The following is a 12,637-nucleotide window of genomic DNA, read 5'->3' on the forward strand; positions in this document are numbered from 1 at the left end:
CCAGGAGAGATTGTTGATGACGTTGAGTCTACTCGATCGCTTTTTTTTCCAAAACCACATAAATCAAAGTAATCGTCGTGTGTTGTTAGGTGAAGCAATATAGCCGTTGAAGTGATCCTTTCCAAAACAGCATCGGTGTCTTTTGATTGGTTAAAATAATAAAGCAGAAAGATAATTTGGAGCCCTTGCGATGCTTCAGGCGGAGCTCAGCGAGCTCTTTCATTGCAGGGTGAGTCGCTTTTAGTAAAATAGGTTTTTTAACTACACTAACATCAGTCTACAAGTTGTTCCTTTTCTCTATTGGTTTGTTTATACACTAACAAGAAACAAACAACGCACTTTTGAAATAAATATCCAAACCTTGCTTAACTGGCATGTGTTTGGTATAGGTCTAAATAGATAAATGTACTATCTTCTTAGTTTTGCACTAAAATACAAATATTTGCAGCTATCATGATTGTTTGAATACGTGATCGATCCCGGCCAATTAAACGAAACGGAACACGGATTGTAGTTTCCGTTTGCTTCAGAAAATCAGAGATCTGCCTCTGAATCACTCTAATTAATAGTTTATTTGATTGTGAAACCGGTACGGTTTTTGGCTAGTTCGATTACCGGTTTCGGCAAATTTTCTTTTTCTTTTGCCATCTGCACCGGTATCTTTCCAATGGCGTTATTTACCGCCACAAGATGTCACGTCCCGAGTGTGGGGAAAAACGGAGAAAGAAAGTAGTTTTTTCCCACTACTCTGAAGCATCATTGACTTACCTCTCTCACTTAGAATGCAGAACGTCTCGATCGGAAATTCGGAACCACTCGGAAGGCACGTTTTCTTTCCCTGCGCGCCAGGCTTCATCTGGACGTTCCCATTAAAAGTGCTCCATGGTGAAGGAGCAAAAAGAAAAACAGCAAATCGTTGGCCTCTCCGGGCGGGCCGGGCCATCTCGGAGACTTTGCCTCCAGTAGTTCGAGTGACAAGGATGCTTCAGCCGGGCAGTTGTAAAGTAGCATCAAACAGACAATTTTCACACTTTGCGTTCCAACTGTTCCAAATAATGATGATCCAGAACTTTAAGGTCAAAGTTGCACCCGGGTGGGTCCCCGGGTCCCTAGTGGTTCATTATTCCCCCGGGGGCAGCAAGTTGAATTTAATTGACGCCGGCACGCCTTTAGCTGATCTCCTGCTCTCGTGGGAACGTGAGAGAAGTTTTGTTTTTATTGGTCACCACATGGGCTGGAAAGTACCGCGCGCAACACATTAAATGGCGCTAGTTTTATTGCATTCATATTTTTTATAGTTATTTCAAACCTTCCAAACAAAACTATTACAATTTCATGTGTTTCTACTTATAAATTGACTTATTGTGCTAAGAGTGATTCTATTTTGGCTCTTTTAAAAACAATACATCAAAAACAGTTGATGACGTTGATGAATATAGAAAAATTTGAAAAACGTTTGAAAAAATTTCTTAGGCTCGGGACTTTTCAGCCCATGTGTTACCAGAACTTGCGGCGTTTTGACAGTAAAAAAACCGAAAGCTCCATGTACCAAGTGAACATCGGAATTTCCAAATTCATATCCGAGTTTTATCTGACGCAAAGTGTTGTTGAAGTGCAGTTTTAGACAGACAATTGATGATTAGTACGTACAGTGGACTTTCGAACTCGTTTTCCACGGTGGGACTTTGAGAAATGAATTGACCCGGATCTTCCCGAGGCACGTCGCACAACAGTGAATACGGCGAGCAACGGCGTTTCAGTTTTCCCCAAATCAAGATATAAACTAGTTCAGCAAATGGTTTGCGAGCTCGATCGACGTCAATGGATAGACGAACTGGAACGGCGAAATGCTGTCCTAGGATGTAATTGATGATTAGCCTTTTGTGGCGGTTGACGGTTTAAGCTTCTTCCGCTAGCGCTGCTGCTGCTGCTGCTGTTCCACTTTCAACTTTTTCTGACTCCATCGCTTCCGCGAACGCCTCGGTAGAGAATGGAACTTGATCCCCGGGAGGAACTCGGCCCGAAACCGGGCGGAGACTTCTCACGAAGAAAAGGCACCCGATTCCGGCACCGGGGCACGTTTTCCTCGTTGGCCGTTCGCTGCTGCCGGTCAGTTGTGCTTGTTGAGGGTTCAAGTAGCGTGATGCTGATCCAAGTGTTCATGCAACCGAAAACGAACTTTCGGGAAATGTTTCTTTCCGCTCGGTGCATTTGCATCCAGGACCAGCGCTGCTACTGGCGCTAGTGCCGAACTACTGATGAGGCGAACAACAGAGCAGCAGTGCGTCGGTACGCGCAAAGTTTTCCCGACCGTAGACCGAGCGCGTATGGCGTATCGGAGCGAAGCGACAGATGACGCACTACGGACCCGGTTCGATTGGACTAGCTTTCGATAAATAGACGTGCAATGAATAACTAATGGTGGGCGGTATGCGAGGGCACTTCACTGGCGCACGGTCGGGTCGGGTCCCGGTCCGAAATGCGCTCATATTTCAATGGCAAACAAACAGTGCTCAATTGGATTAGACCTCAATCGAAACAAAGTGTTTCCCAGGTTTCGCAGTCGGCGGACGGGTCGGGAAAAACTGGAATCATTAGCAGGGATTTCCGTTCTGCGGCGCCAGCTCCTCGGCACTGTTGCAGCTGGGAAATATTAAACAGATGCAAACAGATACACGCAGCGGTTCGAGAGGCTGGCGCAGTGGTCAAAGTTCTTCGACGTTTCGAGGATGCTTGGTCTGCGTTAGCCAACGGACCTGACTGAGGATGCATTCAATTCTAAGCGCCAGGGCTTGTGTGACATGCGTGTGTTATCATTATGTGCCAACATAACGACAGGTATGTCACTACTAAATCACAATCTCTATTTAACAGACGATGTCGTTCTTTTTTCGGTGATTAATATTTATGATTATTTTACTTATTTCTTCTCTAGACTAAGCTGGCGCCAGGGTTTTGATGAAAAACCTTACATTGCAATGGACTTAAATATTGCGCAATTTTGTGGCAGGAACAATGTGTTGTCCCATTTTGTGGCGTTGAGTAAGGCCGAAGTTTCAGTTTTACGTGAGATACATCCCGTTCATGGCTCTTAGAATTATCACGGCCAAATGTGAAATCAGCGATAACATAAAATGTAGAAAAACACCTGGCAACATAGACCCGGACAACACTACAATATCCTAGCGTGTTGTCAAATGACTGAGATTGAGATTGAATGATTGATAAAATTCCTCATTCCGTTCCGTGCCGATATAGTTGCCTTTTAACTACGCTATTGGTCCATTCAAATTCCAGGCTATGGACATTGAAGCCAAACTTATCATACCCACCGAACTGTATACCTTTCGATTGTTTTACCGATTTAAAACAAATCAGAATCCACCCATCGGCTCCATCGCCAAGGCAAGGCACGAGGCACTGCGCCGAACTCGATGATGGGCGCGTTTCGGCATTAAAATAACCGAAAGCGCCATTCCCCAAAATTCGCAAACCCCGATCGACGTGCAATCAATTTCAGTAAATATCGGAATTACTTCGTCTCCCTCCCTGCTTTTAGATGAGCTCCAAGGCAAGTCCTCGTTCCAGGTCCGCCCCGCCTCGGCAGCAGGCCGCTTGTCCTCCGGTGAAACACGTCATATTTTCTTCCCAAACGACGTCAACGATGATGGTGGCGGATGACGAGCGTGTTACCCTTCGATAGTAGTACCTGCCACGACACACGCCCCCGTGGTCCATGGGCTAGGATCCTAGGAATAAATGAGCCAACGACGACTCCGGCGATAGATTGGCAATCTCGGGTTCTCCGTAACCGAAACCCTATACCCGGCGCTATGTTTGCTTTTGAAACGCAAGCAGCAATTGATATATAAAATATTTATTGAAACCACTGGCTCGTACGTAACGTAACAATTTAATTTGGGGAATTCAACCGTTCCGTTTATTACCAAACAATCATCAAATGATGTACTTGAGAAGCACTTCCGTAGGGCACGTAGGAGTGGTCGTCCCGGTCCCGGTCGGCTGTTGTTCGCTTGTACTGTTGTTTTAGTTACCTCTTGTTTAAAAATGTAAAAGTGTAAAATTCACTTTACTATTCTTTTCGAAAGTGTTTTTTCAGTCACTGTACAGGCATGCAAATTAGGCATTTCGTTGGGCTTTTAAATACTGTTGATCTTCGCCACCCTTCTGTTTTCGAGTCAACTAATAAAAAATTACGTTAGAAACAGGTTAACATAGTCCGGTCCCCTGTCACAAAAGGCTGCACTAGTCAGTTACACCCGTCAGTGTTCTAGTCACAGTAACACGCACCCGCCATAAAAGAAACAGCCATCCATTAAGCTGACTCATCGTAAAGAGCACCCTCCCGTAGGGGGAAGGACGTCTCGTCCTGACTCAAACACCAATCATCACTTACAGCAAACGGGGAATGCAATTAACACACGCCAAAGGGCCGCACGTGAATGGGTACATTGTTGCAGTTGTGAACAGGGTTAGTCGCTCCGATCCAATAGCAAATCTGCAAATCGAAATCACCTCCTGATGGTGAATTCAAATCGCTGGCCATTGTAATGTGGACGATAAAAAAATGTACTTGGATAAAAATTGGTACTTGGAGGTTTCTTGGAGTCACAGGTTACCCTATCGATGGATACGTTCTAGAGGCATCGATAAAGGCTGAACCTCACTCCCTCACGGCCAACCATTCCCCCCAATTCCCGCTCAACAGGTCGGTCGTTGTCGACTTTTTGCTGGTAACATCCGCGCTCCGCAAAGGCGCTCCCCTCCGCAGCGTGTAGCGTGTCAATTAAAGGTGGAAGCGTAAGATAAAACATTCAAAAGTTAAACCGAACCGAAGCGGAAGGAATCGAATTGATAAGGACGGCGGAGACGGCGCCACAGCCGGTGGCCTTCGGTGGGCTCAATAGTTTTCAACTCCACAACGTGCCACGTGCCGAGGAACACGAGAGAGAGGAGAGCAACATTTGTAACATCCTTCCCCTGGCCGGTTGATGAATTATAAAAGGTGATAGAGATGCGGCGCTCGTGAATATTTGATTGCACTAAGTAATGTTCCGTGTCGGTTCGGAACTCAACCACTGGTTCAGCTGGCGGGCTGGATTTGCTTACGGAAGCAACGGTCCCGCATAATCAGCCTCTTAAGGTCCTCAGCATTCAGCCTCCAAGAACGAGGGCCGAGGGAAACACAATGCCAACGGCGTGCCAGAGTCCGCCTGCTGCTGCTGCTGCAAATTGGAAATCTCGGTACTCTGTGACCAACGTGGCAGATGCCTCACAGGGGCTCTGATGTCGCGTTGTCGAAAATCGGGCTGTGTTTCGGCTTCGCGACCTACGCACAAATGGGTATTGACGTGACGATCGGTCGCGACGTCGTTTGGAAAGTGAGTATGATGGTTTTGAATAATTTAACTAGGAAACAGTTACTGGATGGGTAAAGACCTTTTATGGTCCGTTTCGAATTACGCTGAAAGCATCCAGGTGAAGCGGTGCTGCGTTCGAGAATAAATCATTGATCGGCGAATTGACGATCGTCGCTGAGGGCAAACCTTCTCGAGCCCCCGAGTTGGAAAATGGCGAAGATTACGCACTTTTCCCAACCGACCCACGAAAATGCGCGATACGTGCTATGATTTATGTGCGCTGCTAAGCGTTAAGAATTGTGCGATGAAAAATGGTGAATTTTAAATAAAACCTGTGGGCTGCGTCCCGGTCCCCGTTGAGATGCCGGAGATTAGCGCCAGCGCGTCGTCTACACTCCCGGGAACCGGGTAGTGCGGAAAAGCGGGAGTGTTCCCCGGAGTGGCTCAGAAACAAAACCTATGAAAGGGTCTATTTATTGCCGACAAGGTAAAGGCAAACATTCAGCACGTTATCTAAAATCAGATCTCGGCGCAAGGTATACTTTGTGTGCAAAGGCAGGTTCACTTGGCTTCCAGCCCGTGCATATTTTTCTTTCATCTTCAGGCCTTCCGGACTGGCCGCCGGCTTGCCTGCCACCGTGGGGCAGCATTCATCGCCTCTAGATAATCTTTTTGATACGAAGCGCTACGAAGAAATGTGAACCCGGGTCAGGCCAGGCTCTCCGACGGTTCCTGCGTTGGAAAAGGTCACGTTTCATCATTTTGCCATTCGGCGGATCGTGGAAAGACTCGCTCCGTTGAGCGAGCCGTTCGGGTGCCGACTGAGGACGAAAGACACAATTGTAACGTGCGTAGCTCGGCGTCGTAGGCCATCATTGGTGGGCTGGAGTGTAATCCGAGAAGTATGGCCCCAATAGTTATGATTATTCGCCCCAGAATGGTAGGGGTCAAATGGGCTGCTGTGAGCCTCGCGGAATACCGATTGTTATCACGGAAGGCTCCATATTCTCCGAGGACGATGATGTTGAGCAGTTCGGGCCATTGTTCGTTCCATGGTTTCGTGGCGTAACCTTGAAACATCCATAAATAGATTGCACCATAAATTGACGAGCGCCCGGCTTCGGGTTCGGGTTGCCATGATCAATAAATTTTCACCCAATTTTCTACACTTTGCGGGCCCGTACTCTAGAGGGCGCCAAACTACAGCAAGAGGCAGCGCTATATGGTAATTTCAGGTCATTCGGCCCCCACCGTTGGCCCTCTCAGAACCAATTTCGTTCAATTTCGCCCCACACGTCTTGGGAGCGAGAGAAAGAGAATGGAAAAAGTAAACTTCATGTCGGGCTTGGTGGCGTGCGTGGTATGTGCATTTTTTAAATACATTTAACGGTTATTACGCAAATTGATGACTTTGCCCGGCGGCCCCGATATTCGGCCACGGTTCTGACCCTCTCATCCTCCGGCACATCTAGTTACTCCCCAGCACATCGGGGCCGGTCGGGGTGGTTGCGACAAAGTTAAAATGCTGCTTTTTTTATGTCCTCCGCGAGCATCGCATCGCTGAAGCGAATGGAAATTAATGCCTTCATAGTGGTATGTTTCAGGGCTGATAATACCGAAGGAAGAACGCAGCAGCAGCAGCAGCCGTTCGTTCCGTTCTTCACGGTATTTAAGACCGATGGCGGCCGATAGGTTTGGGTATTTAAATTAAATTTGAGCGACGAAACCATTTACAACGTTCTAAGGGAAGCCGTTTTCTGGGATGTAAGCGATGAAACGCAAACGTGTTGGCTTAAAATCGAAACATGGAGGTTAACCTGGGACAACGTTATGGGGAGGTCAATTCAGTAGTACCCGACCCAAGGTGTCCGACAATTGGTTGCATCCACTAATCCTGTATTCTTCACACATTTGGGTATCATTATAAATATCTCCTTTTGGAAGTACTGGCCGCAAAGAACCCAGGAACGTGTGGAACCATAGCCACCCAGCGTCCCCGGAGGTTGGCCCAGAATTGGGCCAACGGAACGCTCGGGAACTTTCGGCAATCCACAATCGTCGGATTACCATTAAACTAGTGAAAATTAATACCAACGGATTATCACTATAATCTGATGGAAACGGTCTTACGGTCGGCCACGGTGCGAAGTACCACAAATTCATCCCAGTTGTGCAACTTAACCCGACCAACCGACCGACCCGGGACCGGCGGCCCCCGGTCCGGGCTGGGCAAGTGTTCGCGCGTCAGAAGTTGGCGAATCCGATGATCACATTAGGTGTGGAGGATAAATGGGGCCAAGTTTCTCATCAACTTCCCCAGTCGGCGCTGGAGGAACTTTGGAGCGACCGACACCGGTCCGAAGGCGTCGGTCGGAATCCCGAACCCCAGGCCCAGGTCCACCAGGTGACCACCGTTATGCATACTAATGGCTCCAGGTTGGCTGTGGCTTTGTTTTGAGCGCGAAGGCAGGGCGAAAGTTTAACTATAAGATTTTTGCACCCCGCCATCAGCAACTCTCGACACGTGTTCGGAACGGAATCAGATGGACTGCCCACGCCCGGTTAAGGATCTGGAACACCGCGCTGGCCGAACGCGTCGGTTGGTTTACTATTGTTTAGGTTCACAACGGCCAGGATTTTGCTACCTCGTTGGTCAGCTCTACGAAGAGTTGAGGCGAGTTTTGCGAACTAGCTTTACGTCGCCCACTTGTCGTGTATCAAGTTTTACGTCGCTTTTTTCACATTCTGATAGTTTTACAATGTTTTTCCATTTTATGAATCAATTTCACAATTTTCTGTTTTGTTCTAAACTTTGTCAAAGTTTTTTGCTTAAATAACGCTTCAATTACTCGTTTTCATGTTTTGTAAGTGGTACTTAGCGTATTGATAAGACGATTTCTTGAATTTATTTGTGTTCTTTGAAAACATTGTTACTCCTGATAACATCTTTGTTTGTTCTTCTTTGTTTCAACAATTTTTTGTATTGTCCTTTTATACTTATTAAATTATTAGCCGTATCTCTGATTAAACCTAACTGGTCAATAATTTTTAAAGTACGCTTTTAAATCATCCAAGCGGTTTTCACTTTTTGAGGGCCAAATATCGTTTTTTAAACATCAACTGGAGTTTGGACGGCTTGGGCTATCTTTCGGACCTATGGTCCCACGTGTTACGCTAGGCTTTGCTACTGAACTTTATTTTCGCAAACAAACCCGAAAAAAAAACAATGCACAAACAATCAAACTGCCCCCCAGGAAGGCCCCCGAGGGGTTAACCCGTCAAAAGCATGTAGGAAAAATATTTGCATCGTCCCGCAGCATCGCCGGAAACATAACTCCCGGTTGATGATGGTGCAATTTTTGTCGCCGGCAGCGCCGGGGGTCGCCGAGGACCCACAGCACCGCCGGGGGCCCATGATTTGCAATTTTCGGCGAATGTCGCTGTCATGCTGGTTGAATTTGGAAACCTCTCGCGCACGCTGCTAATCACAGTCCCTGGTTCTCCCGAGCTGAGGGATTGAGATTGAGCGAGCGAGCGAGCGAGCGGTGAAAAGCGGAAACGGAAAGATTTGTACGTGTTTGGGCTGGGTGCGCCACAGGCTCTCCGGGGAGGATACCGGAGGTTCCCAGCTCTCACACATGTCGATTAGTGACATTGATTGATAGCACGCCGGCTCCTTTGAGACATGACTTTGTTTGAGAAATCGAGCGGTTCCGGGAAAAGCTGCGGAGCTCCGTGAGCTTTTTGGCCGCGCCGTGTCGGAGAAATTAGACTCATTTATATTGTGGTGTGTGGTGGTTAAAAAAGTTAGATTAAAATATTAAAGCAGAAAGTCAACGTATTTACGGGCGACACGAAAGACGTCTGAATTGGGCCACCGAGTTCGAGCCCCTGACTCCGAGCGCTTCTGAACCTAATGGACGGCCGTGCAAATGTCGTGCACTTGTCGCACACGGTGTCGCCCGTAGCCCCGTGACAAGGAGCCGACGAGCCGGCCATTCCTGAGGGTGCGCGAGATTTGAGAAAAATGGATACTCACTGACACTCGAGTAAAACTAATCGCCGCCATTTGTTTGCTCCATAAACGACACGAATCTACCTACGGCGCCTGATGAAGGGATCATTAGCCAGCGGGCACACAAACACGCCGGCAGCCCGGTAAAAACTTGTTAACGCCATTCGTTTCTGTGGGACGACGGGACATGCCGAGAAATGATGACAAATTGAGCCACGACGGCTCCACGGACGACGCCGTGGCACTTTCGGCCACGGCGGTGGCGTTGTGGCAGCAGAAATATTGTTTGTTAGTTCGATAAGAGACCTACGGGGCCGGCCTCATGGGCAAACGACGAACGGTGACGAGCACGTGGCGTGGTCACATAACACCCTTGAAGGGACTTACCGAATACGCTGTATCCTGTTACCTTACGCAGCACTACGCTTAACGGATGGCTACAGATGGGCTTTGTTTTGGGGTTTATCCAGCGGCTTCCCCTATCGAGAAGATGTATTTATCGAGGGCATCCGGTTATCCGATAATTAGCCGATAGAACCTTCATTAAAACACTCTTTCGAGCAGTTTTCGAGCGGATTTCATCAAGTCGCTTTTTAAAAACGAAGCAAATGAAGATTTGTGTTCTTCAATGTTTTCTTCAGTGTTCAAGAAGCCAAGGTCCTAGGAGAATCGAGAAGGACTACATGATTCCGTTGGAATAGTTTCATGTTATTCAGTTTTAGTTTTTAGCTTATCGCGTTCATTAGGAGACTTTCAATCGGCCTACGATCTCTGCCCGTGTCTCTGTTCTAGTGATTGCGTGATAACCTTCGGTATGGTATAACTTGCCGGTAACTTTTACTGTCCCCACACAACACAATGCTTGCTTTCTTTCTCTCTCTCGTGTTTCGAAAGTTTTTCCAGCCACTAGCAGTCGCTGTCTAATCTCTATAATTTGCACGGACGGACTCACAATGTCGCTTCAAAATTGTACACATTGTCAAATTGTCGGACAGGACAGGGCTGGACACGCAAGGTCGCGACAAATCATAGATATGTTCTGCGCGGTTCGTGTGCCGAATTAAAAAGTCGGAGGGACAATCCGATTCGTTTGCCGCACTACGTCCGGCGTGCGTCAGCGAAGAGGATGTAAATCAGGCGCCACTATTGTGCTGTAATTAGGTGAGTGAAAAAGTGTTACCCATAACGCAACCACATCAAGCCACGTGGCACAGTTTGGGTGTGTTGAAGAAGCTCGAACTGCACCTTCGAGGTTCGAGTGCGCCTTCGAAACGGGCTTCAAAGTGTCGGGAAACTTGCTCAACTTTCGAACAGTGCCCCACATGTGCGCCTTTCGCTGCCGGCCACGGTGCTCGGTTCTGCTTTAACAATTCACGATGGCCGAGGGCACGTGTGTTTGTCACCCGCAGGGGTTCCTAATGATTTCCCTATGCTAATTCCCGTGCCGCTGCTGCTGGTGCAGTGCACGTGCTAAATACATTTAATTAAATTCACGTCACAGTTTTACTTTCAACACGCACACCCGGAGACGTTCTCGGGGCGCTCCGAGCCGTAACTTTGTCCGTTTCGGACCGGTGGGACCGGGATACGAGATTAAAAGTGCAAATAGCCTTAAGAAAGGCGGGGTGTAGTCAACATAAAAGAATCATAAATACAATGGGAACGTGAATCACGCTTCGTTTGTTAACAACCGCAAACAATCAAATGTGGGTAAGGGAGCCCGCAAACTCCTTTTCTGGGTTTCTTTTCTGAATCGAAAATAAATTCTAGCGCCAAGCATAAAATAAGGACACTCTATGCACGGCTTATTGCATACTTGCAGGCGTATTTCGTGCGTTTTCCATAATTAATTTCGAATCTTCTTTTCATAGCTTCGATACATGATTTGCCATTGACTCAAACACCGTTTTCGAGGACTCTGCGGTCCTTACTGTAGCTGATGTCTGGTCGGGTACGGGGACTGATTTTGACAATTTTTTTCCGAAACAATAAGCATCACCAGAATGTACTTTAAAACAAATCCAGCAAAAAAGGTTTGACAAGGATGTTGACAAACAGTGCAACGTTCCTCTGTTACACGTTGGCATTTTGTGGCCGACGAAAAAAACCCAACGCATTTTTGTAGACCAAAAATTAAACCATAATTATCAATCCACTGAGTCTGAAGAGTGGTCGGAGACGGATTTCGGATCGTACAAATCTCTCCGCCGTCCCGGGCTTACCGGGTTTACCTTCTCGCTTTCGCCAGAGGATTATGCTCTAATCAACCATAATCCACCCATTGTTGCGAGGCGACTGGTGTGATGAATAGCACCGCCACTGAACCCGCCTGTCCGCCCGGGCCAGGGTAGCTTTTCCACAGTGTGCGGTTGAAAGGAGCCGGGTCACCGGGCTAGGGTGTTGCAGGAGCCACACTCGGTCGGTAGGAAATGGAAAATAAACTAAAAATGATACCTTCCTGCACCCCTGAAACACGTCGACCCTTCGTTATGCTTGGCTGATCCCCTCCGTAACACTAATGCGCCAGAGTATCTCTCGACCATCTCGTCGTGCCCCGGCATGTACTGTGTCAGGTCCCCTTCAAGAGGCAGCCAAGCTGTTGTGAATCCATTGGAAAAATGCACACATAACTTATACACACATACACCACAACAACTACAACTACAATGCCACACATGGGACGACAACACAGACGAGCAGCGAGAAGTTGAGATGTTGCCGCTGAAGCAGAAGGGAGCCACTGGACGGTAGGTTCAAGAATCGATGGAGGATTAGCCGTCGTGATGATGTCCTTTTGCATTTGCGCTATGCAATGATGCGATTTTTCACGCACCGTACAGTTGGGGTTGCTCTTTCTCTTGGGCCATGAATAAACAGTGTAAACGTTTCTATCTTTCTTCGAATAATTGATAATTGGCGTCGGCGCCTCGGAGTGACTTGCCGGTAAGAGTGACAAGGCGATTAATCAGCTTTCAACTTCATTAATCAACACATTTTATGGTGTTGATCGTTTAATTCTCTTGAAAAAGAGGTCCTCAAGCAAGAATTCGTGAGAAGATCGGGGATTTCTTCAAAAGAAGTTTGCTAACGAGAATAATCCAAAACTTTTAATTCAGAGGACTGAAAGTCCATCAGAGCACCACCTAACCATACTGCGCTGATGATATGTGGATGTCCAACACAATTACGGCCTCCGGCGAAGAGTACGGACTGAACTTTTTAAAAGGAATATTAAGTGAAA

At 47.4% G+C, this 12,637-nt stretch overlaps 1 protein-coding gene across 1 annotated transcript in view; it reads left to right on the top strand.

Moving 5' to 3' along the window:
* LOC131215241 (leucine-rich repeats and immunoglobulin-like domains protein 1) overlaps window positions 1-12,637 on the top strand; it is a 96,414-nt gene that overhangs the window by 282 nt on the left and 83,495 nt on the right. The window lies entirely within an intron of this gene.

This window comes from Anopheles bellator, chromosome 1, assembly GCF_943735745.2.
Source record: "Anopheles bellator chromosome 1, idAnoBellAS_SP24_06.2, whole genome shotgun sequence".
Lineage (NCBI taxonomy): Eukaryota > Metazoa > Arthropoda > Insecta > Diptera > Culicidae > Anopheles > Anopheles bellator.